Raw genomic sequence first — 17141 nt, 5'->3', positions numbered from 1 at the left:
CAACTATCCATTAGCTGATACTGGCATTTAAAAAAAAAGTCCCAGCACTTCCCCTGAAGAAGCCTGTTAGCGTGAAACGGATCTGGCCTCCGTCGGGTTTGAAAAGATAAGTGCTTGTTTTAATTTATATTCAGCATGCCAGACTTAAGTGTTGCTAATGGTCAAATTTTAAATGGTTGCCATCTCTCTTGCCTCCATAAAGTATGGGAGAAAATGAATTTCAAAGTGACATAGATATTCAGAATTGATTAAAAAATAAATTATTATAAAAAATTTAAAATATTTAATTAAAAATGGATGAATTCAAACAGAGGTTTTGACCTATGATAGTACCTCAAATCGGTGTCTTTCTATTGAGTGGACTCCTAGGGTTCTTTGAGGTCTTTTTCCTCTGTTTGGCCGTCATTGTGCACCATAGTGGTTTTTTTAGTGTTCTACATCATTTGTTTGTCTGAGGATTACTGATTTTGAACACTAATTCAAGGTCTTCACCATTTTCATCCCCACCAGCTCCCACAGGAGGGCATTCCAGGCATCCACCACCCTCTCCATGAAAAAGTACTTCCTGACATTTTATCTGAGTTGTGCTCCCCTCCCCCTCCGCAATCTAAATTCATGTCCTCTAGTTCTACCACCTTCCCTCCTCTGGAAAAGATTTATTTGTATATTAATATCTTTCAAATATTTGATTGTCTGTATCTAATCAACCCTGACTGTCCTTTCTAGAAATCCTTTAGCTTCATATTGCTTTGTCTACAGCAGGGGTGGGGAACGAGGACCGCAAGCCAGTCGAGTTTTCAGGATTTCCCCAGTGAATATGCATGAGATCTATTTGCAATACAGTGGAGGGAGTGCTTGCAAATAGATCTCATGCATATTCATAGGGGAAATCCTGAAAACTCGACTGGATTGCGGCCTTCGTTCCCCACCCCTGGTGTAGACAAAATCATATGAAGCTGAAGGATCTCTAGAACATATAAGAGACACTTGTTTTTTTTGGATCTGGAATTAAACCACCGTGAGCACAGCCAAAATTTTTACAAAAGGTAAAGGACTTGTATACTGCTCTTTCTGTGTATGGTTACAATCAAAGCGGTTTACCTGGGAAAATGAAGTGTTAACATAGAACCATGATGGTGAACACCCTCTGCTGAAGAGTTGGGCAGACTTCTATCTGTGCCCTGAAAATAACATACAAAGATCAAGAATGCATATATTGTATAGTCACATCATATCTTATGCTACCATTACTCTTATTGGGCAGATGAATGGACCATAAGAGCCTTTATCGGCTGACATCTACTATGTTATTATGTTACACAGATAAATAACATTTGGAAGGATGTTTCATCTTGTGGTAGATATGGATGTTCCAGTGTGACAAGATGCACAAACTTTATGGTGGTTACAGATCAGGAGGCAAAATCTAATGTCATCGCATGGCATGCGCAGATGCACTCCTGCCCGACGTGATGTGGAGAAAAGCTTTACAAAAGCTGGACAAAGTACTGGGTTTTAAAAAGCCATCCGGATGTCTGCTAACCCTAACCTAGTATGATAGAACCTAGTACGATAAAGAGGGGATGGCAAACATGGTGCAGTAGACATAGCATGAGAATTCGTAGCATGGTAGGCATCAGTGTATTATGGACAGATCCATGAGATTATACTTCATATATCAGCAACCCACAAAGGAGATGATCAACTCTGCATAACCAACCACAAGGCCCAAAAAAGGAGCAGAGTGTGCCTGGACTTCAAACCACGCTTTATTAGCAACCAAACATTAAAACAGACAGAAAACTTCATGAACATCAAGGACTTCATATACCTCAATTCCTTCTAATGGACTATGCTTCACAACTCTGTCCCTGAACACACCTAGCAAATCAGGCTTTTTCAGACACCCCCACAATGAATATGCATGAGATAGACTTGCTTACAACGGAGGTCGTGCTTTCAAACTGACCTCATGCTTCTTCGTTGTGGGTGTTCGGAAAATCTGTATCCCGAGACTTGAGCAGGGAACCCTTGTATTAAGCAGAATGTATTAATTCATTGCTGCTACAAATTTACAAGACTCGCTGTGAGTAGAGAATGACGCGGTGACAGAATTCATCGCTGTTCCCGTCCCCGCAGATAACCGTGGGAAACCATTTCGTGTCTATCTCCGCTTCAGTCCTTCCACACCAGCATTCTTCAATGTAAGGCTTAAGGGTCACTGGTTGTGCCCATTCATAATCTGATTCTTCCCTCTCTTCTTAAAGAATGGCATGGGAATGGTTTCCAGCGGGGATGGGGACGGTGATGAATTCTTTCACCGTGTCATTCATGAGTTAATGCAAAGGATTAAAGTAGCAATTTTGAAACCCCTTCCTGAGATAGCTTCATAACGGCACACTTATGAGCAATGGGAAACCCCCATGTAGGGTTACCTTTTGAAAATAGTTTGATATAGATACAAATGTCTCATAGGAAAGTACATGTGACGCTTTCAAACTAAAATCCTGACACATTATCTCTCCTCCTTTCTAACATAAGAACATAAAAATAGCCTTACTGGGTCAGACCAATGGTCCATCAAGACCAATAGCCCGTTCTCACGGTGGCCAATCCAGGTCTCTAGTACCTGGCCAAAACCCAAGGAGTAGCAATATTCCATGCTACCGATCTAGGGCAACCAGTGGCTTCCCCCATGTCTTTCTCAATAAAAGACTATGGACTTTTCCTCCAGGAATTTGTCCAAGCCTTCCTTTAAACCAGCTACGCTATCCACTCTTACCACATCCTCTGGCAATGCATTCCAGAGCTTAAATATTCATTGAGTGGAAAAAAAATTTTCCTCCAATTGGTTTTAATAGTATTTCCTTGTAACTTCATGGAGTGTCCCCTAGTCTTTGTAATTTTTGACAGAGTGAAAAATCGATCCACTTGTACCCGTTCTACTCCACTCAGGATTTTGTAGACTTCAATCATATCTCCCCTCAGCCGTCTCTTTTCCAAGCTGAAGAGCATTTCTCAAGACAATTTCCAGTAAGTCTTTTTCCACAAATAAAAAGTTTGCCCAAGTCCGGTCCTCAAGATCTACTGGCAGGCCAGGTTTTCAGGATATCCACAATGAATATGCATGAGAAAGATTTGCCTGCACTGCCTTCTTGGTATGCAAATCTCTCACATGCATATTCATTGTGGATATCCTGAAAACCTGACCTGCCAGTAGATCTCGAGGACCGGACTTGGGCGGCCCTGGCTTTGAATATCACCCTTTAATTAATGAATGGACAAAGACTAATTTCTTTTTTTCAGCTTTAGAAGAAAGGCATAACAAGAATTCCTTATAAATATACAAGTGTTTTTCTTCTGAAGAAAATAGAACACCTCATTTTCTGATGCATAAGAATGGCTAATACAGATCATTCCCACCTTTTGGTCTGCTACCAAGTGACTGCAATCACTCACGGTGTTTATTGTAGAAAAGCATGAGACTGGCACAGTGGAGCAGATAAATGTTAAGAGGAAGTGTAAAGGAAGAACTATTTCCAAATGGGGGAAAAAAAGGGACTTGGGGAATGATGTTCTAAAGTGAGCCTACAAGGAACAGTCTGATTCGGAATCTCAAAAATGCTTCTGTATCACTGACTGCTTGCTTTGGGAACACAATGTAGAGAAAGAAAACAAGTAGACAGTGTTCCTGAGCAACGAAACAGAAGGGCTTTATGCACAAAATGAGAAAAGAGTATTTGGCCAAAACGGAAAGCATGCCACGATAGGATTTCCCGAAAATGAAAATGGAATTTAAGCCAACAGAGTTAAAATGGGCACTTGGTTTATTTTCCTAACAACTTTCTAAGGTACGGATGTTTTAACCTTATTTCTTGGCTATGTTAAGGATTTTTCCTTTGCTGTCAGGAAGTTTGTATTTGAAACTACCCAGCTTTCATTACCAATTTCCCTTCCTTTCAAGATTTGGATTAGGATTATGAAGTCATTTGGGGGGGTTTCAGGATCATTTTATACAGAAGTGAAGGTACCTATTTTTGAGGGTATGTCTGTACGAGATAAAAAAATATTGAAGAAGCCAACAGGGGCCCCACCCTTCCACCAACTGCAGGAGCCAGTAGGGGTTCACACTTCCCCTAAAGGGTTAAGAAGGTTGATATCAAGGAACAATGAGTGGGGCCTGGCTTCACCATCCAGGAAGTGATGGAACCAGCCAACAATAAGTACCATATATACTTGAATATAAACCGGGATTTTTGGGCCCAAAAATGGGGGTCTCAGTTTATATTCGAGCCAACTCCCCCTCCCAGAATTTTTCAGGCCGTCGCCGCTGCCAGGCTCTGCCCCCCTCCTCCCTGCCCTATCCTCTTACCTCTGTCGATCTCTGGTGGAGGTGCAGCAGACAGGAGCAAGCTTTCTGAACTCCTGCCCCGCTGCCGCAGATTGAGTTTCTTCGGCTGCTGAGCGGCACCAGCAGGAGCGTGATTTGGTGCTGCTGCTGGGTGCTGAGCGGCTTTCTTACTGGCTCCTGTGAATTCTCACAGAGGTATGAGCATAGGGATTGGCAGAGGTATGAGGATAGGGCAGGGAGGGGGGGACAGAAGGCAGAGCCTGGGAGGGAGGGTGCAGAGTCTGAAAGGGGAAGGAAGGAAGGGTGCTGGGTGCAGAGCCTGATTAGGGAGGGAGGAAAGGAAGGAAGGCTGCTGGGTGCAGTTCCTGACAGGGAAGGGAGGGAAGGAAGGAAGGAAGGTTGCTGTATGCAGTGCCTGACAAGGCAAGGAGAGAAGGAAGGGGGTGTGCAGTGCCTGACAGGGGGAGGGAGGGAGGGAAGAGTGCTGGGTGCAGAGCCTGACAGGGGAAGGAGGGAAGGAAGGGTGCAGTGCCTGACAGGGGAGAGAAGGTGCTGGGTGCAGTGCCTGGCAGGATGGGAGCTGGGTGCAGTGCCTGATAGGGGAGGGAGGGAAGGGGGCTGGGTGCAGGGCCTGACAGGGCAGAGCACTTGAATATTAAGCCACCCGACATATTCGAGTCAACCATTTTTTTCCCTCCTTTGTTGGGGGAAAGTGGGTCTTGACTTATATTCGGATCAGGTTATATTTGAGTATATAAGGTAATAAGTTATTTAGTACAGGAGCGGAGAAGGGAGGAAAGCAAAGTAATAAGATAAAGGGGAGGAGGGAGAGAATATGGAAAGAGGAAAGAGGACATAAGAACATAACCATTGCCATGCTGGAACAGACCAAAGGTCCATCAAGCTCAGTATCCTGTTTCCAATAATGGCCAATCCAGGTCACAAGTACCTGGCAAGATCCCAAAACAGCAGAACAGATTTTATGCTGCTTATCCCAGGTATAAGCAGTGTTTATGTTAATTAAAATCTTTATATACCACCTATTACAGCCAAAAAGGATCAAAGCGGTTAACAGACATCTTAATAATGACTTATGGAGTTTTCTCTTAGGAACTTGTCCAAACCCTTTACTACGGTAAACCACTTTTACCACATTGTCTGGCAACAAATTACATGATGAGTGATGAAATATTTTATCCAGCTTGTTTTAAATTTATTTGATAGCTTCATTATGTGCCCTCCCCCCCTCAGGTCCTTGTACTTTTTAAAAAAAAAGTAGTGTGGATAGTGATTAGAGCTACAGCCTCAGCACCCTGAGGTTGTGGGTTCAAATCCTGCACTACTCCTTGTGACCCTATGCAAGTCACTTAAATCTCCACTGCCCCAGGTACATTAGACAGACTGTGAGCCTGTCCAGGACAGAGAGGGAAAATGCTTTAAGTACCTGATTTGTAACCTGTTCTGAGCTTCTTTGGGAAAACAGGCTAAAAAATCAAATAAACTTTACATCTTTCCATTTCATTCCACTCAGTATTTTATAGACTTTTCTCATATCTTTCCTTAGCCGTCTCTTCTCCAGGCTGAAGAGCCATTTCAGCCCTTCCTCATAGGAAAGCCATCCCATCCCCCTTTATCATTTTGTCACCCTTGATTGCACCTTTTCTAATTCCAATATATCTTTTTTGAGATGTGGTGGCCAGAATTGCCAATATGCAGTTGCACCATGGAGCGACACAAAGACATTATAAAATGTTCCGTTTTCTTCTCCACTGCCTTCCTAGTAACCATTAACATTTATTTATTTCGATTTCTAGCCTGTCCTCCCCGAAGCTCAGAATGGGTTATATCAGGACATTCACAATGTAGACATTAAACAAAAGCGGGGACATGATGGGTTGTTGTTGTTTTTTTTAGCTTCCAGGGTATTAAATATTCCTGAAATCTGCAGACATTTGTCTGTTTCATATAGTCACCAAACATCACAATATTATCCCAATTGAACTTTAGATGGAAATCAATAAGATAGGCATGTCAGTAATGGAGGGTTTTATTTTGGGTTTAAAAAAAAAATAACTTGCAATTATCTTCCTGCCTAAATCCACTTCTCCGCTTCCCTCGGTCTCTGTCTCTTATCCTTCCTGTTTTGTCTGCTCATAATCTCGGGGCCATCTTTGACTCCTCTCTCTCCTTCACCGCCCAGTTACAACATATCGCTAAAGCTTGCTGCTTCTTCCTCTTATAATATTACCAAAATCCGACTCTTCCTCTCTACCAAAACACTTATCCGTGCCCTCATCACCTCGCGCTTAGACTACTGTAACTCACTGCTCTCTGGTCTTCCGCTTAGTCATCTCGCTCCCCTCAAATTTGACTTCACGACTCATATTCCGGGACAGCCGCTTTACTCATGTTACACCCTTCCTAAAGTCACTTCATCGGCTTCCCATCTGTTTCCGAATACAATTTAAGCTCCTCTTACTGACCTACAAATGCACTGACTCAGCTGCCCCTCACTATCTCTCTTCACTTATCTCCCTCTATGACACCCCCCCCCACCCGAGAGCTCCGCTCAGCTGGTAAGTCCCTCCTATCTGTGCCCTTCTCTTCAACTGCCAACTCCAGACTCTGTCCCTCCTGCCTTGCTGCGCCTTATGCTTGGAACAAGCTGCCCAAATCCCTACAGCAGGCTCTGCCTCTGGCAGTGTTCAAGGCCTACCTCTTTGAGAGTGCCTTTGACGCCTAACTTCTCTCACCTTGGGTTAGAACATTAGGGTAGGGAGTTGTTACCCATTAATTTTCTTTTGTAAGGTTAGTAGATTTCTGATGAAAGCTGAGTACAAGGAATCAAAAACACCGAAATTTAGGATTCAAAAGCATCTTTGTAGAGCCAGCTTTTTAGAAATTCTTTTGAACCTATCTAGTGATTTTTCTCCCCTAATATATAACGACATTGAATTCCATATTTGTGGTGCCATGACAGAGAAGATTGTGTCCCTCTGAGTGTAGATGAATCTTAGAGAGGTAGTATTGGCACCTAACACCACCACCAGCTTTTACTAAGCCATGGTAGAGGTTTCTACCGTGGCCCAGAGCGCTAAATGTTCCAACACTGCTCCGACGCTCATAAAATTCATATGAGCATCAGAGAATTTAGCACCCCAGGCCGTAGTAGAAACCTCTACCGCAGCTTAGTAAAAGAGGACTACAGCTTAGTAAAGGATCCTTCTTTCATTCTTTTTTGACCTGGTAAAGAGTGCATTACACCTGAACGTTTGTTGACATGCATTAAGTTACGTAGCTTTCAATAGAAAAGTTATAATTTTGAATAATAGCTTCCTATACTTTCAAGCAAGAAAATAATTGCAGTGTCCTCCACTAGGTGGCGACATTGTGCAGTGCAAAGGAGAAGTTTTCCTTCCATAGCTCATAGATTGCCACAGTCAAACAGTAGTTAAGTTAGCAGGTGTATAAATAGGCAGAGCAGTACAGGTATCAAAAATGCTCCAGATTACACTGTCTAGGAAAATAAATTGACAGAAAAGGATGACTTGTTAAGAGAGAGACTAAAGGGCCCTTTTACTAAGCTATGGTAAAAAAAAGAGGCTTTGGTGCTCCTTTGTGCATGTTTTCCTATGTACTAAGACCATTTTTACTGCTTCCATTAAAGTAGCCTTTATCTATTTTTTAATTTTTTTTAAAATTAATGACATGGCCTTTAAAAAATTTGCATATCAGCATTTAGGGTCAGATTCTATAAATGATGCCTATCCACAGCTGCTCAGTGTGGTTGTCAATCAACCACTAGGCATTTATAGAATCACACCTTGTTTAGGCATCGCTAGGCATCCTAGAGGTAGGCACCTATATATTAGGTCAGGTTTTACCAGGCCTAATTTTTTGGTCTCTCATTCCCAAAATATTGATATTTCAATGCAAAAAGAAAAATAATATTTTAATAATGTACTCTGTGACAATGTATAGTGCTCAGAAAATGGCCACTAACGTAGCTCATATATATGTGCTCATTTTTCAATCAAAGCGAGGACGCACCCAGTTTTCAATAGAAAGCTCAGTTCAAAAATCATTTCAAAATTTAAAAGAGAATTAAGTGCACTTATCCGTTTCAGTTTTTCTTTCTCACTTCTCTTTATTGCTAAAGAAGAGTCTCTGCGATGTCTTCCTGGGGAACGTCTGTAATTATAATGAATAATCACCATACAAAACCCAACTGGGATCCCAGTTTTACCGTAAACCAGCTTCATCAGGGGAAAACTAAAAGAAATAAAAAATAATCCTTTTATCCAAGATATCTTCTCACATTGAACTCATCAAAAACTTTCCCATAGCTTATTAGAGAGAATTCGCATCACAATTGTTAGGTGCCGTTAACTTATGTTCGAGTCCTAGCGATGTGATGAAATGTGGATTTAAAAAGATATCAGTTTTGTGCTAGTCCAGAAAGGTCCTCCAGCATCATCCTCATGGTTGTTTTCAACATGTCCAACCATCCGATTGCAGGTCACCCTCTTCGCCTAGTTCCTTCGATCTTCCCAAACATGATGTCCTTCTCCAGTGATCTCTCTCTTCTGATGGTGTGACCAAAATAAGACAGTCGTAACTTCATCATTTGGGCTTCGAGTGATATAGCCAGTTTGATCTCTTCCAGAATCGATTTGTTCTTCTCAAGGTCCATGGCATTCTTAAAATCTATCTTCAGCATCAAAGCTCAAATGAGTCAATCTTCTTTCAATCTTGTTTCTAAAGTGTCCAGCTTTTGCATTTGTAACTGACTACTGAGAAAATGTGTGTGTGGATGTTTGATCTTTGTTTAGAGTGCTGTTTCCTTGCCTTTGAATAATTTTTTTGAGAGCCTTAATTGAAGAGCAATAACAACCATAAGAATTGCCACTGCTGGGTCAGACCAGTGGTCCATCATGCCCAGCAGTCGGCTCAAGCAGTGGCCCTTAGGTCAAAGACCAATGCCCTAACTGAGACTAGCCTTACCTGCGTACGTTCTGGTTCAGCAGGAACTTGTCTAACTGTCTTGAATCCCTGGAGGGTGTTTTCCCCTGTAACAGCCTCCGGAAGAATGTTCCAGTTTTTTACCACTCTCTGGATGAAGAAGAACTTTCTTACATTTATACGGAATCTATCCCCTTTTAACTTTAGACAGTGCCCTCTCGTTCTCTCTACTTTGGAGAGGGTGAACAACCTGTCTTTATCTACTAAGTCTATTCCCTTCATTATCTTGAATGTTTTGATCATGTCCCCTCTCAGTCTCTTCTTTTCAAGGGAGAAGAGGCCCAGTTTCTCTAATCTCTCACTGTACGGCAACTCCTCCAACTCCTTAATCATTTTAGTCGCTCTTCTCTGGACCCTTTCGAGTAGTACCGTGTCCTTCTTCATGTACAGCGACCAGTGCTGGACACAGTATTCCAGGTGTGGGCGTACCATGGCCCAGTACAGCAGCATGATAACCTTCTCCGATCTATTTGTGATCCCCTTCTTAATCATTCCCAGCATTCTGTTCACCCTTTTGGCCTCCGATGCGCATTGCGCGGTTGGCTTCATTGACTTGTCGACCAAGTCTCTTTCCTGGGGGGGTCTCTCCAAGTACTGCACTGGACATCCTGTATTCGTGTATAAGATTTTTGTTACTGACATGCATCACCTTACACTTATCCATGTTAAACCTCATTTGCCCTGTTGCAGCCCATTTCTAGAGCATGTTTATGTCACATTGCAGGTCTTCGCAATCCTCCTGCGTCTTCACTACTCTGAATAACTTCATATCATCTGCAAATTTAATCACCTCACTCATCGTACCAATGTTCAAATCATTTATAAAGATGTTGAAGAGCACAGGTCCAAGCACCGAACCCTGCGGCTCTCCACTCGTGACGCTTTTCCAGTCCGAGTTTTGTCCATTTACCCCCCACTCTCTGTTCCCCATCCGCCAGCCAGTTTTTAATCCATGTGAGTATTTCACCCTCTATTCCATGGCTTGCAATTTTTCAAAGTAGTCATTCATGCGGAACCTTGTCGAACGCCTTCTGAAAATCCAGATATACAATGTCGACTGGGTCACCCTTGTCTATCTGCCTGTTTACTCCCTCAAAGAAGTGCAGCAGGTTTGTCAAGCAAGATCTTCCTTTGCTGAAGCCTTGCTGGCTGGTCTTCATCAGATCGTGTCCGTAAAGGTGATCAATGATGCGGTCCTTTATCAGTGCCTCTACCATCTTTCCCACTACCAAGGTCAGACTCACTGGTCTGTAGTTTCTCGTATCTCCCCTCAAACCTTTCTTGAAGATGGCGTAACATTTGCCACTTTCCAGTCTTCCCGATTTGATCGACAGATTGGCTATTGGTTGAAGCAGTTCAGCTTTAGCCCCTTTCAGTTCTTTGATTACCCTTAGATGGATGAAATCCAGTCCCAGGGATTTATCGTTTTTAAGCCTATCAATCTGCCTGCATACCTCTTCTACACTGACTGTCAACCCTGTGAGTTTCCCGTCTTCGTTTCCTGCGTATAGCCTGTCGGCTTCCAGTATGTTGCGTATGTCCTCTTCGGTAAATACAGACACAAAAAATGTGTTCAGTTTGTTGGTGATGGCTTTGTCCTCCTTTAGCACTCCTTTTATTCCATGGTCATCCAACGGCCCCACCGCTTCCTTCACGGATCGTTTCCCCTTAATATATCGAAAGAACGGCTTGAAGTTTTTTGCCTTCTTGGCTATTTTTCGCCTTGTAATCTCTTTTGGCCCCTCTTACTGCCTTATGGCACCTGCTTTGATGATGTTCGTGCTTTTTCCAGTTTTCGTCCGTTTTTGACCTTTTCCATTCCTTAAATGAAGTCTTCTTGTCTCTGATCGTTTCCTTCACCGCTACAGTGAGCCACGCTGGTTTGTTGTTCTTTTTCCTCTTGGATCCCTTGTTGATACGTGGTATATATAGATTTTGCACCTCGGTGACTGTGTCCTTAAAAAAGGACCATGCTTGCTCTAGCGCAGGGGTATCCACCCTGCGGCCCGAGGGCCGCATGTGGCCCCGTGAAGTATTTTGTGTGGCCCCAGTCAAGGGCGATGCAGTGTTTTCCTCTGCTGCCCCCGGGAGTTTACTGTCTTGCTGGCTCCCTCCTCTGTCTTGCTGCAGTGTTTACGTGTTTGTGCGGCCCCAGAAACATTTTTTTCGACCAATGCGGTCCAGTGAAACCAAAAGGTTGGACACCCCTGCTCTAGCGTTTTTACAATGCTTATCCTCTAACCCAGTGATTCCCAACCCTGTCCTGGAGGAACACCAGGCCAATCGGGTTTTCAGGCTAGCCCTAATGAATATGCATGAGAGAGATTTGCATATGATGGAAGTGATAGGCATGCAAATTTGCTTCATGCATATTCATTAGGGCTAGCCTGAAAACCCAATTGGCCTGGTGTTCCTCCAGGACAGGGTTGGGAACCACTGCTCTAACCCACCGTGAGTCTCATCCCTTCGTAATTCCCTTTTCGTAAGTTTAGTGCCGTGGCCGTCATTCTGGATCGATGTTTTGCCCCTGTGTCCAGGTTGAAGCAGATCATATTGTGATCACTGCTTACCAGCGTCCCTTCTACTTCCACACTTTGCGTCGGTCCTCGTAGTCCATTTAGAATTAAGTCCAGAATTGCATTTCCTCTCCTATTTTCTTTGACAAGTTGTTCCAGGAAGCAATCGCCTACAGCATCCAGGAACTTGGTCTCCCTACCACAGCCGGAGGTGCCTAGGTTCCAGTCTATCCTGTTTATCCCCAGATAGTTGAAGTCACCCATGATAACTGCGTTGCCTCCCTTGCAGTTGCGTTTAATCTCGTCCGTCATTTCTCCATCAATTTCTTCGGACTGCCCTTGGGGTCGGTAGTAGATGCCGATCTTCATTTCCGTTCCATTTGTTCCCGGAATTTTGACCCATAGAGACTCAACCTTATTTTTCGTTTCTGGCGTGTTCTCTCCAGTAGACTCAATTCCCTCTTTGACATAGAGGGCAATACCCCACTCTATCTCTGCAGTATAGCCTGTATCCCGGTAGCACAGTGTCCCAGACGTTTTCCTCGTTCCACCATGTTTCTGTGATGCCGATGATGTTGAGGTTATCTTTTTATGCCACAGCTTCCAATTCCCCCATCTTATTCCTTAGGCTCCTTGCGTTCTTCGTGTACATACACTTGAGTTTGCAGCCTCTTACTTTCTTGCATTTCCTTCCCTCTTGTGTCCCTTTCAATCTGACAGGATTTCTGTCTTGCCTATGATCCGGTGCCTAAAATACCTAGACAGGCGCAATTCACATCATAGGTAGGCCCCAGAAATGTAGGTCAGGAAAACCCCGGTCTACCTTTGCTGGAGGCGCGATTCCAGTTACAGAATCCGGGCCTCAGTGTTCCAATACATTTTTCTGTGGCTCTAAAATTATTTCTGCACTCAAAACTAAAAAGTAGACACATGATATACAGTACTACACACCAAAGACTGCAAGATAACCCCTCCTCGCATATCTCAAGCTCATCTGGATCGGTAAGAGAGCTTAACCTCAGTCCATATCACATTCTGTTTCCTAATTACGTGTGATCTGGTTTTCATTGTTGGCCGAGACATTTCTGCATGAGCGATCATGAACTACTGAACCCAGATCAAATTGCAGATAATTAAAGCCAAGTGCCAAGAGGCATTTTAACCATTTGTGAAAAATATGTAGCCTGAACAAATACCCAGGAACTGATTCTATTAGTCTGGGTCTGCTGTGGCTCAGCAATTGCAGGGTGATGGAGAACTCACTTTTCTTATTACCATGCTGAAGCAAGCAAGAGTCCTAACGGTGTAAAAATTTATTATGGGCTAGATTCTATACATCAGTGATTTTCAACCCTGTCCTGGGGGACTCCCAGCCAGTCGGGTTTTCAAGATATCCCTAAAGAATACGCTTGAGAGAGTTTTGCACATAATGGAGGAGTCAGGCATTCAAACATGTCTCATGCCGACTGAGCAACATGATTGTAGAGTCCAATGGTGATACCTATAATCACTGTGGTTGAACAACATGAGACTGTGGTAACAATTTGAAACACAGCAAGAGAACGTGTGATAATTTTAAAAACGGGACAATGTGGTTTTGGAAAGGAACTGAAAAACAAAAGGCGTCGTTCCAGGCCAGGTTTTCTGGCCCAATGGGATATTCCCATTGAGCCATTTTATAAAGAAAAAAGTTGCCTAGTGTGGTTTGTTCACAGAGTGTGTGGTTTGGTAATATGTGTGACATAAATATATTTATTATGTGGTAATCAAAAATTATAAGTGCAATAGAAGGCTTCTTGAAGTTATTAGGGATGCATAGTCATTAGGGATAACTTGAAAACCCGACTGGCTGGAGGTCCCCTGAACCACTGAGAAATTACACTTAAAAATGCATGCAGAAGAAGATCAGCGCTAAGTGTGATTCTATAAAGAACACACTCCCTTTTCAGGTACTTTATCATATTTCCCTTTATAGGATCATGTTTAGTTCTGACTCCTATGTCCTAAATTTGGGTGCCAGTCTTACAGTATGCTTGCTAAAGCCTGGCATAAATGCTGACACCCAAAGTGGGCACATTGACCCATGATTATGTAACAATGTGTACAACTTTTTGGAATGCCCCTGACATGCTCATTTCCCTCCCATGACCAACATCCCTTTTGAGTTATGGAACTAAAACGATAAAAGGGTTGGGAAGACCTCCCCAAGAGGAAAGGCTAAAGCGGCTGGGGCTAGAAAAGAGTGTGGCCCAGTGGTTAGAGCTACAGCCTCCGCACCCTGAGGTTGTGGGTTCAAATCCCAAGCTGCTCCCTGTGACCCTGGACAAATCACTTAATCCTCCACTGCCCCAGGTACGTTAGACAGATGGTGAGCCCACCAGGACAGATAAGGAAAATGCTTGAAGTACCTGTATGTAAACCGCTTTGAATGTGGTTGTAAAACTACAAAAAGGTGGTATCAAAAAGGTTCAAATCCTTTCCCCTTTTCTTTCCCTTTTCAACTGGGAGAAGAGATGGCTCTGGAGAGATATGGTAGCGGTCTATAAAATACTGAGTGGAGTGGAACAGAATGGGTAGACAAGAATAACTTGTTTACTCTTTCCAAATATACTAGGACTAGGGGGCATGCAATGAAGCTATTAAGTAGTAGATTTGCAGCAAATTGAAGAAAATATTTCTTCAATCAGTGAAAAAGGCTATTAGAGCCAAAAAAAAATCCTTTAAAGAATGGAAAAAGAATCCGAAGGAAGAAAATAATAGAAGAGCAAATTAGATGCAAAGCACTGATAAAGAAAGCTAAGAAAGAATATGAAGAGAAACTTGCCAAAAAGGCAAATACTCAACAATTTTTTTAGGTACAACAGAAGCAGAAAACGTGTGAGGGAATCCGTAGGATGATCAAGGAGCAAAAGGGGCACTCAGGGAGGATAAGGCCATAGCAGAGAGACTGAATGAATTCTTTACTTCGGTCTTTATGGAAGAAGATGTAAGAGATCTACCTAAACCGGAAATGGTTTTCAAGGGTAATGATGCAGAGGAACTGAAAGAAATCTCGGTGAATCTAGAAGATGTACTAAGCCAAATCGACAAGTTAAAAAGTGATAAATCACCTGGACCAGATGGCATACATTCCAGGGTACTAAAAGAACTCAAACATGAAATTGCTGACCTGCTGTTAGTGATCTGTTGCTAAAACTGTTTGAAGTACCTGAAGATTGGAAGGTGGTCAAATTTTATGCCGATTTTTAAAAAGGGGTCTGGGGAGATTCAGTAGGCCCGACTTCAGTGCCGGACATGATGGAAACAATTATAAAAAATAAAACTGTGGAACACATAGACAAACATGATTTAATGGACCAAGTCAGCATGCGTTCAGCCAAGGAAGATCTTGCTTCACCAATTTGTTTGACTTCTTTGAAGATGTGAATAAACGTACGTAAAGAGTCATAAGATAGGTGGCAAAGTTCAGTTGTGGATTAGGAATTGGTTATCAGATAGAAAAAAAGAGGGTATGGTTAAATGGACATTTTTCTCAATGGAGAAGAGTAAACAGTGTAGTGCCACAGAGATCTGTACTAGTGCTATTTAACTTATTTATAAATGATCTGGAAATTGGATCGACGAGTGAGGTGATTAAATTTGCAGATGACATTAAACTGTTCAAAGTTGTTAAAATGCATGAGGATTGTGAAAAATTGCAGGCAGATCTTAGGAAGCTGGAAGACTGGGCATCCAAGTGGCAGATGAAATTTAATGTGGACAAATGCAAAGTGATGCACATTGGGAAGAATAACCCAAATCACCGTTACCAGATGCTAGGGTTTACCTTGGGGTTAGCGCCCATGAAAAAGATCTGGCTGTCGTAAATACAATTAAACTTTCTGCCCAAAAAAGCAAACAAGATGCTAAGAATTATTAAAAAAAGGGATGGTTGACATGACTAAGAATGTTTTAATGCCTCTATCGCTTCATGGTGTGACCTCACCTGGAGTATTGTATTCAATTCTGGTTTCCTTATCTCAAGAAAGATATAGCGGCGATAGAAAAGGTTCAAAGAAGAGTGACCAAGATGGTAAAGGGGATGGAGCTCCTCTCATATGAGGAAAGACTAAAACAGTTAAAATTTTTCACTCTGTCAAAAATTACAAAGACTAGGGGATACTCAAAGTTACAGGGAAATACTTTTAAAACCAATAGGAGGAAATATTTTTTCACTAAGAGAATAGTTAAGCTCTGGAACGTATTGCCAGAGGTTGGGGAGAGAGCAGATGGCATTTCTAGTTTTAAGAAAGGTTTGGACATTTTTCTGGAGGAAAAGTCCAAAGTCTGTAATTGAGACAGACATGGGGGAAGCCACTACTTGCCCTGGATCGGTAGCATTGAATGTTGCTACTCTTGGGGGTTTTGCCAGGTTCTGGTGACCTGGATTGGCCACCGTGAGGACAGGATGCTGGGCTAGATGGACCATTGGTCTGGTTATTCCTATGTTCTTAATGTATAATTAAACTCTGCAATTTGTTGCTGGCGAATGTGGTGAAAGCAGTTAGCTCAGCAGGGTTTGAATAATTTCTTAAAAGTCTATAAACCCTTATTAAGATGGACTTGGGAAAATCCACTACTTATTCATTGGGTTAGCAGCATAAAATCCGTTGTACTCCTTGGGATCTTGCCAGGTACTTGTGACCTGGGTTGGCCACTGTTGGAAACAGGACACTGGGTTTGATGGACCTTCAGTCTTTCCCAGTATGGCAATGTTCTTATGCTTTGAGATTTGAGCCCCAAGCATTATAGAATAGTGTGCAGCCAGACACATGTACAGATCTTAATTGCTCTCAATTATTGCTCTTTAATGGCTCATTACCCAATTAAGTTGAGCATGCATCTCAGAAGCATGCCCAAAGCTAGGTGCCAAAATCCGGACGCCATCTACAGAATCCAGAAAAATGTGTGTTACAAAACCCTAAAGCGATGAATGAGATTGACTGACTTGGATATTTCTGACCATGCAGAGCATCAAAGGCTCAAGCATTTGTTTTGGTACAGAATTTTAAGTGAGCTGCTTCAGATCATGGACTTAACAATGGAGAAGATAAAATTGGAGTCAGTATTCAAAATAAGAGGCTCCTGTCTAGTTAAATTGCCTGTGTGCAGGGCTGTCATGGGGGGAGGGGGGGTGCAAACAAGGCAGCTGCCCTAGGCCCCACAGTTCTAAGGAGACCCTGTGGGCTGCTTTGTCCTTCCTTTCTTCCCCA

The 17141-nt window shown here is 42.7% G+C and overlaps 2 protein-coding genes across 16 annotated transcripts in view; one reads left to right on the top strand and one right to left on the bottom strand.

Moving 5' to 3' along the window:
- Positions 1-17141, bottom strand: part of LOC117351126 — a 690625-nt gene that overhangs the window by 513304 nt on the left and 160180 nt on the right. For 3 of the 15 annotated variants that reach the window (XR_004537336.1, XM_033925963.1, XM_033925962.1), the window contains one exon: positions 1102-1181. The exons of the other annotated variants lie outside the window; for them this stretch is intronic. The gene's annotated coding sequence lies outside the window, so the exon portion shown is untranslated. The remainder of the gene's footprint in view (positions 1-1101; positions 1182-17141) is intronic. 15 annotated transcript variants of the gene reach the window in all.
- Positions 1-17141, top strand: part of FAM107A (family with sequence similarity 107 member A) — a 129051-nt gene that overhangs the window by 11392 nt on the left and 100518 nt on the right. The window lies entirely within an intron of this gene.

Source organism: Geotrypetes seraphini, chromosome 17, assembly GCF_902459505.1.
Source record: "Geotrypetes seraphini chromosome 17, aGeoSer1.1, whole genome shotgun sequence".
NCBI classification, from domain to species: Eukaryota; Metazoa; Chordata; class Amphibia; order Gymnophiona; family Dermophiidae; genus Geotrypetes; species Geotrypetes seraphini.
The sequence above is the reverse complement of the archived record's forward strand: the minus strand, read 5'-3'. Positions and strand labels throughout refer to the sequence as shown.